Source organism: Bombina bombina, chromosome 8 (assembly GCF_027579735.1).
Source record: "Bombina bombina isolate aBomBom1 chromosome 8, aBomBom1.pri, whole genome shotgun sequence".
NCBI lineage: Eukaryota > Metazoa > Chordata > Amphibia > Anura > Bombinatoridae > Bombina > Bombina bombina.
Window position 1 is genome coordinate 255,253,350 of NC_069506.1, and position 15,379 is coordinate 255,268,728.

Genomic DNA, 15,379 nt, shown 5'->3' on the forward strand with positions numbered 1-15,379 from the left:
GCATATTCTCAATACTAATGTTGAGATCCAAATAGTTGACCTGCTTCTCACTGAAAGCCCCCGTAAATGAAAGTCCCAACTCATTATGGTTACAAAATGGCAAGAATTCATGAAATTCTAAGTCAACTACAGGGTATCTCACTATCAAAAGCAGGTCATCTATGTAGCGAACTAGCAACTCAATTTTACTCTGCCATGGGTTCATTGGAGTATACATGTAGGTCAATTCCCACCATGCAACATATATATTTGCGAATGAGGGCGCAAATTTTGCGCCCATGGCGGTGCCACAAATTTGGAGGAAAAATTCCTCATTGAATAAAAAATAATTGTGTGACAATAAAAAGTTCAAGACACTACAAATATACTCAATGTGTTCGATGGAATAATGTGATTCTTTTTTGAGAAAGAAAGCAACAGCTTGTATGCCTAGTGATTGGGGGATAGATGTATATAATGAAACAATATCCATTGTCACCCAAGAGAAACCAGGTTTCCAGTTAATTTTGTCAAGAGTCAGCAAAAGATGAGAGGTGTCCCGAAGGTATGACAACTGTGACACTTCTAGCGGCTGTAAAATCGTGTCTATCCATTCTGCCATAGGCTCAAAAAGTGAGCCTATGCCAGCCACAATAGGCCTACCCGGGGGGACACCTCTCATCCTTGTGAATTTTTGGAACATGATGGAAAATTGGGCAAATAGGGTATTGAGGTACCAATGTATCAATGTCAGTATTTTTGAAGAGACCCAGACTAATACCTTCTTCAACTATCTTAATGAGTTTAGTTTGAAAAAGTTTGGTGGGATTATGATCCAACTTCCTATACACTTTATTATCAGACAACTGCCTGTAGGCCTTATCCATATAAAATTGTGTGTTCCTAATGACAATACTGCCCCGCTTATCTGAATTCCGAATTACAATATCCTAATTTTTGGCCAAATGATCTAAAGCCTGGCGTTCTTTAAAAGTCAGATTAAGGGGGGCAGCAACGTCCCTAACTCTTTGTTCCAATTAAAAAAAATCTTTTTGTACAGATTTTTGAAAGGCATTTATCATTGGGCCTCTGAAGTGAACAGGGTAAAAATCAGACCTATGTTTTTTGGGGGCAGGTATTGATACAGATGTAAGTGTCTCAGGGCCCTCACTGTATAAACTTTCTAAGTCGGTAATAGCACAGGCGTCAGAAAAATTTAAGTGTGAAGTAACCTCATAATTATCTTTAACAGAGGAAGACATGTTGGATTCTGACATATCTGCATTATCTTTTAAGCTTGAAAAATATTTCTTCAAAGATAATTTTCTGACAAATTTATTAATATCAAGGAGTGTATTAAAACAAGAAAACTTTCTTGTTGGAGCAAAGCCTAAGCCTTTTGATAATACTCTAATTTCATCTTGAGTGAGAGCATAATCAGAGATATTAACAACATTTTTGTCAGTTTCCCTGTTAACAGAATTCTCTAAATTATCAAGGGTGGGCACTTTTAAATGTGGACATACAATTTGTTATACATGCCCTAATGTTAGAACAGGACATCAATTTTGTAGCCAAGCCACAAGTGACATCTATGAGATAAATTTTTATGCAAATTGTGGTTCCCATTTTGTGGTCTATCTCTTGACATGTGATCTTTGTAATTGTCAATATGTAGGTAAAACGACCAGAATGCTCAGGACCAGATATAGTGAACATGTCAGAGATGTCAAAAACTACAATAAAGATTCCGCAGTTGCTAATCATTTTAATAACTTTCATCTAACTCATATAGCCAGTCTCTCAGTACAAGTTATAGATATGGCTGTGGTGCCAATCAGAGGAGGAAATAGGGCTAAAATTTTAGAGAAGAAGGAACTTTATTGGATCCTTAAATTAAAGACCCTTGCCCCTCAGGGCATGAACAGAGAATGTGATATAGATTATTTTATTGACAATTAATGTTTTATGGGGTTTTCTTAACTTCTCTATTCATGTCTTGACATATATATAACTTAAGATCCCACTGTCAAACAGATTCTTTTCTTTCCTTTTCAGAAATTTTTCTGAACTTTATGAGTTTGCTTAATTTTGAATCAGCATACATACTAAACATTTCTCAAAGCTCCCAATCTATTACCTTGCCCTTTAATAATAAAAACCATTTATCAAAATCATTTATTAATATCTATTCAAATTTACTATTATAGTGTATAAAATGTCTGTAAATTTGTGCGCTGTTTGTTCTCATCTATTTGATTATTCATCTTGCCTATTGGGATTCTACCATTGTATCTAATTACTAATAGCAGTCTGTTTTTAACCTTTTCTCTTTTTTATGACTGTGAGGCAAGGAAATAGTTAAATCTATGACTCTCACAGCATAAATAGATGAGGTTTCTCACAGAGTCCCTCATCTATGATTAAGCGCCTGTAGGGGGCGCGAAACATGTAAGATATCTGCTTTAGTTTTTACTGCCATGTCTGTATAACTTTTTAATGTTGTCTAATAAATTTTTACCTTTTATCTCTAATTTGGGATTGAGAGTCTGCCGTATTTTTTCTATCTTCTCATATTTGGCATCCTGATCCTCTGCTTTCTGGCTACGGCTCTCCGTGCATTTGTTGCCTTGTATAAGGGACTTTTTTCTCCACACCGCATTGCATAGCGGTTTGGTCTCTGAATTGACTTCCGGTTTGTTGGTGACTGGCAGGCTGCGTTTACCGCTTGTCTTACTCCGCGCCGATAGACGCCCTGGCGGTTTCTTGGAACTTCTCTCTAGCATACCTGTTCCTCCTTTTGCTCTCCTTCCATGAGTCATTGCTCGTATCAAACATGAGAGCATTTGTAATTCTAATAGCTCCTGCATGGCCTTGCAGGATCTGGTTTGCGGATCTGGTGAAGATGTCATCTCTTCCACATTGGAGGTTACCTTTGAGGAAAGACCTAATTCAGGGTCCTTTCCTCCATCCAAATCTAGATTCTCTGAAACTGACTGCTTTGAGATTGAACTCTTAGTTTTGGCCTAATGTGGTTTTCTCCTGTTAAGTGTGGTCAGTCCACGGGTCATCATTACTTCTGGGATATTAACTCCTCCCCAACAGGAAGTGCAAGAGGATCACCCAGCAGAGCTGCTATATAGCTCCTCCCCTCTACGTCACACCCAGTCATTCTCTTGCATCCAACTAATAGATAGGATGTGTGAGAGGACTGTGGTGATTATACTTAGTTTTATACCTTCAATCAAAAGTTTGTTATTTTAAAACAGCACCGGAGTGTGTTGTTCCTTCTCTGGTAGAATTTGAAGAAGAATCTACCTGAGTTTTTTGTATGATTTTAGTCGGCGTAGTTAAGATCATATTGCTGTTCTCGGCCATCTGAGGAGTGAGGTAAACTTCAGATCAGGGGACAGCGGGCAGGTTAACCTGCAAAGAGGTATGTAGCAGCATATTATTTTCTGAGAATGGAATTGACTGAGAATATTCTGCCATACCGATATAATGTAAACTCAGCCTTAAATGCAGTAGTAGCAACTGGTATCAGGCTGTCATGTATGTATATTTACACTTCAGTATTCTGGGGAATGGCACTTCACTGGGATAATACTGTATGCATAAGACTTTAGCCTAACTTGCAGTGACTAGCAACAGGCTTTCTAATGACATTTCATTTATTTGATGTTAAACGTTTTTGCTGGCATGTTAAATCGTTTAATTATCTGAGGTACTGGGTGAAAAAGTTGTTTTGGGCACTGTTTTTTTCCACTTGGCAGTCGTTTTATTTAATTTAAGACAGTTTACTGATCTCCCTCACTGTTGTATGTGAGGGGGAGGGGCCTATTTTGGCGCTTTTGCTACGCATCAGAAAATTCAGTCACAAGTCTGTTTTCTTCCCTGCATGATCCGGTTCGTCTCTACAGAGCTCAGGGGTCTTCAAAAGTTAATTTGAGGGAGGTAATCACTCACAGCAGAGCTGTGAGATTGTGATTGACTGTGATAAAAAACGTTTATATTCTGTACATTTTTTCTGCTATTCAGGGTTAGTTATCCATTGCTAATGGGGGCAATCCTTTGCTAAAATTGTGTTTTTACCGGAAAGAATGTGATGTTATAGTTTCTCCGGTTTATTATTACTCAACTGTCATAACTTTTTTTCTGTGCTTCTTAAAGGCACAGTACGTTTTTCATATTATTTGTAAATTGCTTTGAAAAGTATTTCCAAGTTGCTAGTTTAATTGCTAGTGTGTTAAACATGTCTGACTCAGAGGAATATCTCTGTGCTATATGTGCTAAAGCCAAAGTGGAGCCCAATAGAAATTTATGTACTAATTGCATTGATGGTACTTTAAATAAAAGTCAATCTGTACAAATTGAACATCATTCACCAAACAACGAGGGGAGAGTTATGCCGACTAACTCGCCTCACGTGTCAGTACCTGCATCTCCCGCTCGGGAGGTGCGTGATATTGTAGCGCCGAGTACATCAGGGCGGCCATTACAAATCACATTACAGGATATGGCTAATGTTATGACTGAAGTTTTGGCTAAATTACCAGAACTTAGAGGTAAGCGTGATCACTCTGGGGTGAGAACAGAGTGCGCTGTTGATAATAGGGCCATGTCTGATACTGCGTCACAGTATGCTGAACATGAGGACGGAGAGCTTCAATCTGCAGGTGACGGTTCTGATCCCAATAGAATGGATTCAGACATTTCTAATTTTAAGTTTAAACTCGAAAACCTCCGTGTACTGTTAGGGGAGGTATTAGCAGCTCTGAATGATTGTAACACCGTTGCAATCCCAGAGAAATTATGTAGGCTGGATAGATACTATGCGGTACCGGCGAGTACTGACGTATTTCCTATACCTAAGAGGCTTACAGAGATAATTACTAAGGAGTGGGATAGGCCCGGTGTACCCTTTTCCCCCCCTCCTGTGTTTAGAAAAATGTTTCCAATAGACGCCACCACACGGGACTTATGGCAGACGGTCCCTAAGGTGGAGGGAGCGGTTTCTACTCTGGCTAAGCGTACCACTATCCCGGTGGAGGATAGCTGTGCCTTTTCAGATCCAATGGATAAAAAATTAGAGGGTTACCTTAAGAAAATGTTTGTTCAACAAGGTTTTATATTGCAACCCCTTGCATGTATTGCATCTGTCTCGGCCGCGGCCGCTTTTTTGTCCGAGTCCCTGGAAGAGACTCTTGACTCAATAACTATAGATGAGATTTCAAGCAAGCTTAAAACACTTAAGCTAGCTAATTCATTTGTTTCAGATGCCGTAGTACATTTAACAAAACTTACGGCTAAGAATTCCGGATTCGCCATTCAGGCACGCAGAGCACTGTGGCTAAAATCCTGGTCAGCTGACGTTACTTCTAAATCTAAATTACGTAACATACCTTTCAAAGGGCAGACCTTATTCGGGCCCGGTTTGAAAGAAATTATCGCTGACATTACAGGAGGTAAAGGCCATGCCCTGCCTCAAGACAGAGCCAAACCTAAGGCTAGACAGTCTAATTTTCGTTCCTTTCGTAATTTCAAGGCAGGAGCAGCATCAACTTCCTCTGCACCAAAACAGGAAGGAGCTGCTGCTCGCTACAGACAAGGCTGGAGACCTAACCAGTCCTGGAACAAGGGCAAGCAGGCCAGAAAACCTGCTGCTGCCCCTAAGACAGCATGAATCGAGGGCCCCCGATCCGGAAACGGATCTAGTGGGGGGCAGACTTTCTCTTTTCGCCCAGGCTTGGGCAAGAGATGTCCAGGATCCCTGGGCGTTAGAGATCATATCTCAGGGATATCTTCTGGACTTCAAATCCTCTCCCCCAAAAGGGAGATTTCATCTGTCAAGGTTGTCAACAAACCAAATAAAGAAAGAGGCGTTTCTACGCTGTGTACAAGATCTTTTACTAATGGGAGTGATCCATCCGGTTCCGCGGTCGGAACATGGACAGGGGTTTTACTCAAATCTGTTTGTGGTTCCCAAAAAAGAGGGAACCTTCAGGCCAATCTTGGATTTAAAGATCCTAAACAAATTCCTAAGAGTTCCATCGTTCAAAATGGAAACTATTCGGACAATCCTACCCATGATCCAAAAGGGTCAGTACATGACCACAGTGGATTTAAAGGATGCTTACCTTCACATACCGATTCACAAAGATCATTACCGGTATCTAAGGTTTGCCTTCCTAGACAGGCATTACCAGTTTGTAGCTCTTCCATTCGGATTGGCTACGGCTCCAAGAATCTTCACAAAGGTTCTGGGTGCCCTTCTGGCGGTATTAAGACCGCGAGGAATTTCGGTAGCTCCGTACCTAGACGACATTCTGATACAAGCTTCAAGCTTTCAAACTGCCAAGTCTCATACAGAGTTAGTACTGGCATTTCTAAGGTCGCATGGATGGAAGGTGAACGAAATGAAGAGTTCTCTCCTTCCACTCACAAGAGTTCCCTTCTTGGGGACTCTTATAGATTCTGTAGAAATGAAGATTTACCTGACAGAAGACAGGTTAACAAAGCTTCAAAATGCATGCCGTGTCCTTCATTCCATTCAACACCCGTCAGTAGCTCAATGCATGGAGGTGATCGGCTTAATGGTAGCGGCAATGGACATAGTACCCTTTGCACGCCTACATCTCAGACCGCTGCAATTGTGCATGCTAAGTCAGTGGAATGGGGATTACTCAGATTTGTCCCCTACTCTGAATCTGGATCAAGAGACCAGAAATTCTCTTCTATGGTGGCTTTCTCGGCCACATCTGTCCAGGGGGATGCCATTCAGCAGGCCGGATTGGACAATTGTAACAACAGACGCCAGCCTACTAGGTTGGGGCGCTGTCTGGAATTCTCTGAAGGCTCAGGGATCATGGACTCGGGAGGAGAGTCTCCTGCCTATAAACATTCTGGAATTGAGAGCAGTTCTCAATGCTCTTCTGGCTTGGCCCCAGTTAACAACTCGGGGGTTCATCAGGTTTCAGTCGGACAACATCACGACTGTAGCTTACATCAACCATCAAGGAGGGACAAGAAGCTCCCTAGCGATGATGGAAGTATCAAAGATAATTCGCTGGGCAGAGTCTCACTCTTGCCACCTGTCAGCAATCCACATCCCGGGAGTGGAGAACTGGGAGGCGGATTTCCTAAGTCGTCAGACTTTTCATCCGGGGGAGTGGGAACTTCATCCGGAGGTCTTTGCCCAAATACTTCGACGTTGGGGCAAACCAGAGATAGATCTCATGGCGTCTCGACAGAACGCCAAGCTTCCTTGTTACGGGTCCAGATCCAGGGATCCGGGAGCGGTCCTGATAGATGCCTTGACAGCACCTTGGACCTTCGGGATGGCTTATGTGTTTCCACCCTTCCCGATGCTTCCTCGATTGATTGCCAGAATCAAACAGGAGAGAGCATTGGTGATTCTAATAGCGCCTGCGTGGCCACGCAGGACTTGGTATGCAGATCTAGTGGACATGTCATCCTGTCCACCCTGGTCTCTGCCTCTGAGACAGGACCTTCTGATCCAGGGTCCCTTCAAACACCAAAATCTAATTTCTCTGAAGCTAACTGCTTGGAAATTGAACGCTTGATTTTATCAAAACGTGGTTTTTCTGAGTCAGTAATTGATACCTTAATACAGGCTAGGAAGCCTGTTACCAGAAAGATTTACCATAAAATATGGCGTAAATACTTATATTGGTGCGAATCCAAAAGTTACTCATGGAGTAAGGTTAGGATTCCTAGGATATTGTCTTTTCTACAAGAAGGTTTAGAAAAGGGTTTATCCGCTAGTTCCTTAAAGGGACAGATTTCAGCTCTGTCCATTCTTTTACACAAACGTCTGTCAGAGGTTCCAGACGTTCAGGCTTTTTGTCAGGCTTTGGCCAGGATTAAGCCTGTGTTTAAAACTGTTGCTCCACCATGGAGTTTGAACTTAGTTCTTAATGTTTTACAGGGTGTTCCGTTTGAACCCCTTCATTCCATTGCTATCAAATTGTTATCTTGGAAAGTTCTGTTTTTAATGGCTATTTCCTCGGCTCGAAGAGTCTCTGAGTTATCTGCCTTACATTGTGATTCTCCTTATCTGATTTTTCATTCAGACAAGGTAGTTCTGTGTACTAAACCTGGGTTCTTACTTAAGGTGGTCACTAACAGGAATATCAATCAAGAGATTGTTGTTCCATCTTTGTGTCCTAATCCTTCTTCGAAGAAGGAACGTCTTCTACACAATCTAGATGTAGTCCGTGCCCTGAAATTTTATCTACAGGCAACTAAGGATTTTCGACAAACGTCATCCCTGTTTGTCGTTTATTCTGGTCAGAGGAGAGGTCAAAAAGCTTCTGCTACCTCTCTCTCTTTTTGGCTTCGTAGCATAATACGTTTAGCTTATGAGACTGCTGGACAGCAGCCTCCTGAAAGAATTACAGCTCATTCTACTAGAGCTGTGGCTTCCACTTGGGCCTTTAAGAATGAGGCTTCTGTTGAACAGATTTGCAAGGCTGCAACTTGGCCTTCTCTTCATACTTTTTCCAAATTTTACAAATTTGACACTTTTGCTTCTTCGGAGGCTGTTTTTGGGAGAAAGGTTCTTCAGGCAGTGGTTCCTTCCGTATAAAGAGCCTGCCTGTCCCTCCCATCATCCGTGTACTTTAGCTTTGGTATCCCAGAAGTAATGATGACCCGTGGACTGACCACACTTAACAGGAGAAAACATAATTTATGCTTACCTGATAAATTCCTTTCTCCTGTAGTGTGGTCAGTCCACGGCCCGCCCTGTTTTTATGGCAGGTCTAAATTTTTAAATTATACTCCAGTCACCACTGCACCCTTTGGCTTCTCCTTTCTCGTTGGTTCTCGGTCGAATGACTGGGTGTGACGTAGAGGGGAGGAGCTATATAGCAGCTCTGCTGGGTGATCCTCTTGCACTTCCTGTTGGGGAGGAGTTAATATCCCAGAAGTAATGATGACCCGTGGACTGACCACACTACAGGAGAAAGGAATTTATCAGGTAAGCATAAATTATGTTTTTCTGAGTCGGTCATTTATACCATGCTTCAGGCTCGCAAACCAGGTACTCGTAAGATTTACCATAAGGTATGGTGCAAATACCTATTTCTCTTGTAAGATGTATCGAGTCCACAGATTCATCCTTACTTGTGGGATATTCTCCTCCCCTACAGGAAGTGGCAAACAGAGCACCCACAGCAGAGCTGCCTATATAGCTCCCCCCTTAGCTCCACCCCCCAGTCATTCTCTTTGCCTACTCTAAGTAACTAGGAAGTGCAGAGCGAGTGTGGTGACAAAAATTGTAGTTTTTTATTTCTCAAGCAAAAGTTTGTTATTTTAAATGGTGCCGGTGTGTACTATTTACTCTTTGGCAGAAAAAGAGATGAAGATTTCTGCAAAGAGCATTATCATCTTAGCACTTTGTAACTAAGATCCACTGCTGTTCTCACAAGGGCTGAAGAGTACAGGAAAACTTCAGTTTGGGGAACGGTTTGCAGGCTAAACTGCATTAAGGTATGTTCAGTGTATGTTTTTCTAGACAGACTGTGTTTATTCTAGAAAAGGCTGGCAATATCCCCATGGGGAAAGGGTAAGCTGTATTCAGACACTTGGATAGGAATTTCAGCTTGCTTGAAGGGCTCATTTGTTACTGGTGACACTGTTAGGAAAAAAACGTTTTTTGTTTGTTCAGTAAATGATGCAATTATAACGTTTTTTGAAGGGACTGAAGGGGTCATTGTGGTTTGTGTTAGGGTTTTTTAACCAACATGGTTAATTAAGAGACACTCTGTTTTTCTAATAGGCCTCAAAACATTGAGTGAGGTGGGAGGAGCCTATTTTCGCGCCTCAGTTGCGCAGTTTCTTTTCCTTAAGAGTCATCCAACTGCTTTTCTAGAGGTTCCTGCTGTGTTTGAGGGCTCTAAAGGAGGTTTTTCCCCCACAAATCGTTCTGTAGGGCAGGTAGGCGCCACAGCAAAGCTGTGGCAAGGTGCTGATTTTTTTTTCAATCTGGTTTTGCCATTAAGGGGTTAATTGTTTATTTGCATAGTTGTGCAAAGTTACTAAGGCTGTAAGATACTACTGTAAAAATTTCGTTAAGTTTACTGCTTTTTTACACTGTTTTGCAGAACTTGTGCAGCTTTTTTTCTCTTAAAGGCACAGTACCGTTTTATTTCTAAGTGTTATTTACCTTCATTACAGTGTTTTCCAAGCTTGCTTGTTACATTACTAGCCTGTTTAACATGTCTGATACCAAGGAAAATCCTTGTTCAATATGTTTGGAAGCCATTGTGGAACTCCCTCTTAGAATGTGTCCCAAATGTACTGATATGTCTATAAATTATAAAGAACATATATTAGCACTTAAAAATAGAGCAATAGATGATTCTCAGTCAGAAGTAAATGAGGGTTCGCCATCTAGCTCTCCCCAAGTGTCACAACCAGTAACGCCCGCACAAGTGACGCCAAGTACCTCTAGTGCGTCACATTCATTTACTTTACAAGACATGGCCACAGTTATGAATACAACCCTCACTGAGGTTTTTTCCAAACTGCCTGGTTTACAAGGAAAGTGGGACAGCTCTGGGTTAAGGAAAAATACTGAGCCGTCTCATGCTTTAATAGCCGTTTCTGATATGCCCTCACAATGCTCTGAAGGGGCGAGGGATTTGTTATCTGAGGGAGAAATTTCTGATTCAGGAAAGACGCTTCCTCAGACAGATTCTGATATGACGGCCTTTAAATTTAAGCTTGAACACCTCCGCTTATTGCTTAGGGAGGTATTAGCAACTCTAGATGATTGTGACCCTATAGTGGTCCCAGAGAAATTGTGTAAAATGGATAGATACTTACACTTATGTTTTTCCAGTCCCTAAGAGGATTGTCAATATTATTGCTAAGGAGTGGGATAGACCAGGTATTCCGTTCACTCCCCCTCCTGTTTCTAAGAAAATGTTTCCCATATCTGATACCATAAGGGACTCATGGCAGACAGTTCCTAAGGTGGAGGGAGCTATTTCTACTCTGTCTAAGCGTACAACTATACCTATCGAGGACAGTTGTGCTTTCAAAGATCCTATGGATAAAAAATTAGAGGGTCTCCTGAAGAAAATTTTTGTTCATCAAGGTTTTTCTCTCCAACCTATTGCGTGCATTGTTCCTGTAACAACTGCAGCTGTTTTCTGGTTTGAGGCTCTAGAAGAGGCTCTTCAAATGGAGACTCCATTAGAGGAAATTATGGACAGAATAAAGGCACTTAAGTTGGCTAATTCTTTTATTACAGATGCCGCTTTTCAACTGGCTAAATTAGCGGCAAATAATTCAGGTTTTGCCATTTTAGCACGCAGGGCGTTATGGCTTAAGTCCTGGTCTGCTGATGTGTCATCTAAATCTAAACTTTTGAACATTCCTTTCAAAGGTAAGACCCTATTCGGGCCTGAACTGAAGGAGATTATTTCAGACATTACTGGAGGGAAAGGTCATGCCCTCCCTCAGGATACATCAAATAAGATGAGGGCCAAACAAAATAATTTTCGTTCCTTTCGGAACTTTAAGAGTGGTCCCGCTTCAGCTTCCTCTGCTACAAAGCAAGAGGGGAATTTTGCCCAATCCAAGTCAGTCTGGAGACCTAACCAGGCTTGGAACAAGGGTAAACATGCCAAGAAGCCTGCAGCTGCCTCTAAGACAGCATGAAGGGGTAGCCCCAGATCCAGGACCGGATCTAGTAGGGGGCAGAATCTCTCTCTTCGCTCAGGCTTGGGTGAGAGATGTTCATGATCCCTGGGCTTTAGAAATTGTGTCCCAGGGATATCTTCTGGAATTCAAGGGCTCCCTTCCAAGGGGGAGATTTCACATTTCTCGATTGTCTGCAAACCAGACAAAGAGAGAGGCGTTCTTACGCTGTGTAGAAGACCTACATACCATGGGGGTGATTCGCCCAGTCCCAAAGGAGGAACAGGGGCTAGGGTTTTATTCAAACCTGTTTGTGGTTCCCAAGAAAGAGGGAACTTTCAAACCAATCTTGGATCTCAAAATTCTAAACAAGTTCCTCAAAGTTCCATCATTTAAGATGGAGACTATTCGGACTATTCTACCTCTGAAACAGGAGGGTCAATATATGACTACCGTGGACTTAAAGGATGCGTATCTACACATCCCTATTCACAGAGATCATCATCAATTCCTCAGATTCGCCTTTCTAAACAGGCATTACCAGTTTGTGGCCCTTCCTTTGGGGTTGGCCGCGGCTCCCAGAATTTTCACAAAAGTGCTAGGGTCCTTTCTGGCGTTTCTACGACCACGGGGCATAGCAGTGGCGCCTTATCTAGACGACATCTTAATTCAGGCGTTGACTTTCCAGCTAGCCAAGTCTCACACAGACATTGTGTTGGCTTTTCTCACGGGTGGAAGGTGAACATAAAGGTGAACATAAAAAAGAGTTCTCTCTTCCCTCTTACAAGAGTTTCCTTCCTAGGGACTCTGATAGACTCGGTAGAAATGAAAATATTTCTGACGGAGGTCAGAAAGTTAAAACTCTTATCCACTTGCCGAGTTCTTCATTCCATTCCTCGGCCATCAGTGGCTCAGTGTATGGAGGTAATCGGACTCATGGTAGCGGCAATGGACATAGTTCCTTTTGCCCGTCTACACCTCAGACCACTGCAACTATGCATGCTCAAACAGTGGAATGGGGATTATGCAGACTTATCTCCTCAACTGCATCTGGACCAGGAGACCAGAGATTCTCTTCTCTGGTGGTTGTCTCAGGACCACCTGTCTCAGAGAATGTGCTTCCGCAGGCCAGAGTGGCTGATTGTAACGACAGATGCCAGCCTGCTAGGCTGGGGTGCAGTCTGGAAATCCCTGAAAGCACAGGGCTTATGGTCTTGGGAGGAAGCTCTCCTCCCGATAAACATTTTAGAACTGTGAGCGATTTTCAATGTGCTTCAGGCGTGGCCTCAGCTTGCTGCGGCCAAATTCATCAGGTTTCAGTCGGACAACATCACGACTGTAGCTTATATCAATCATCAGGGAGGAACAAGGAGTTCTCTAGCAATGATGGAGGTAACCAAAATAATCTGGTGGGCAGAGGATCACTCTTGCCATCTCTCAGCAATCCACATCCCAGGAGTAGAGAACTGGGAGGCGGATTTTCTAAGTCGTCAGACTCTTCATCCGGGGGAGTGGGAACTCCATCCGGAGGTATTCGCCCAGCTGATTCAGCTATGGGGCACACCAGAATTGGATATGATGGCGTCTCGTCAGAATGGCAAACTTCCTTGTTATGCGTCCAGGTCCCGGGATCCCAAGACGGTACTGATAGATGCTCTAGCAGTGCCTTGGTCCTTCAATCTGGCTTATGTATTTCCACCATTTCCTCTCCTCCCACGTCTGGTTGCCAGAATCAAGCAGGAGAGAGCTTCGGTAATTCTGATAGCTCCTGCGTGGCCACGCAGGACTTGGTATGCAGACCTAGTGGACATATCCTCGGTTCCACCGTGGACTCTGCCAATGAGGCGGGACCTTCTAATTCAAGGGCCGTTCACACATCCAAATCTAATTTCTCTGCATCTGACTGCTTGGAGATTGAACGCATGATTTTATCAAAGCGTGGTTTCTCTGAATCGGTCATTGATACCCTGATTCAGGCTAGAAAGCCTGTCACCAGGAAGATCTATCATAAGATTTGGCGCAAATATCTTTATTGGTGTGAATCCAAAGGTTAATCGTGGAGTAAGATTAGGATTCCTAGAATATTGTCTTTTCTCCAAAATGGTTTGGAGAAGGGATTATCTGCTAGTTCTCTTAAAGGTCAAATATCTGCTTTGTCTATTCTACTTCACAAACGTCTGGCAGATGTCCCAGACGTTAAAGTATTTAGTCAGGCTATGGTCAGAATAAAGCCTGTATTTAAACCTGTTGCTCCGCCATGGGGCCTAAACTTAGTTCTTAAAGTTCTTCAAGGGGTTCCGTTTGAACCTATGCATTCCATAGATATTAAGCTTCTATCTTGGAAAGTTTTGTTTTTAGTAGCTATCTCTTCGGCTCGAAGAGTTTCTGAGCTATCTGCTTTACAATGTGATTCCCCTTACCTTGTTTTCCATGCAGATAAGGTGGTTTTGCGTACCAAACCTGGGTTTCTTCCTAAGGTTGTTTCTAATAAGAATATCAATCAAGAGATTGTGGTTCCTTCTTTGTGTCCTAATCCTTCATCTGAGAAGGAACGTCTGTTACACAATCTTGATGTGGTTCGTGCTTTAAAATTCTACTTTCAAGCAACTAAAGATTTCCGTCAAACATCTTCTTTGTTTGTTGTTTATTCTGGTAAACGGAGAGGTCAAAGGGCTACGGCTACCTCTCTTTCCTTTTGGCTGAAAAGCATCATCCATTTGGCCTATGAGACTGCTGGACGGCAGCCTCCTGAAAGGATTACTGCTCATTCTACTAGAGCTGTGGCTTCCACATGGGCTTTTAAAAATTAGGCTTCTTTTGAACAGATTTGTAAGGCAGCGACTTGGTATTTGCTTCATACTTTTTCCAAATTTTACAAATTCAATACTTTTGCTTCTTCGGAGGCTATTTTTGGGAGAAAGGTTCTACAAGCAGTGGTGCCTTCCGTTTAAGGTCCTTGTCTTGTCCCTCCCTTCATCCGTGTCCTAAAGCTTTGATATTGGTATCCCACAAGTAAGGATGAATCCGTGGACTCGATACATCTTACAAGAGAAAACATAATTTATGCTTACCTGATAAATTTATTTCTCTTGTGATGTATCGAGTCCACGGCCCGCCCTGTTTTTTAAGACAGGCATATATATTTTTATTTTTAAACTTTCAGTCACCACTGCACCCTATGGTCGAATGACTGGGGGGTGGAGCTAAGGGGGGAGCTATATAGGCATCTCTGCTGTGGGTGCTCTCTTTGCCACTTCCTGTAGGGGAGGAGAATATCCCACAAGTAAGGATGAATCCGTGGACTCGATACATCACAAGAGAAATAAATTTATCAGGTAAACATAAATTATGTTATTGGTGTGAATCAACAGGTTTCTCTTGGAGCAGGGTCAGGATTCCCAGAATTTTGTTTTTTCTCCAGGAGGGACTGGAGAAGGGTTTGTCAGTCAGTTTGCTGAAGGGTCAGATTTCTGCCCTGTCTATTCTTTTGCACAAACATCTGTCAGATGTGCCAGATGTTCAATTTTCTTTTCAGGCCCTGGTCAGAATCAGGCCTGTGTTTAAACATGTTGCTCCTCCTTGGAGCTTAAACCTTGTTCTGCAACAGGCTCCATGTGAGCCAATGCATTCTGTTGATATTAAGTTATCTTGGAAGGTTTTGTTCCTTCTTGCTATTTCCTCTGCTCGCAGAGTTTCTGAATTCTTGGCTCTGGGTTTTCTCCCTAAGCTT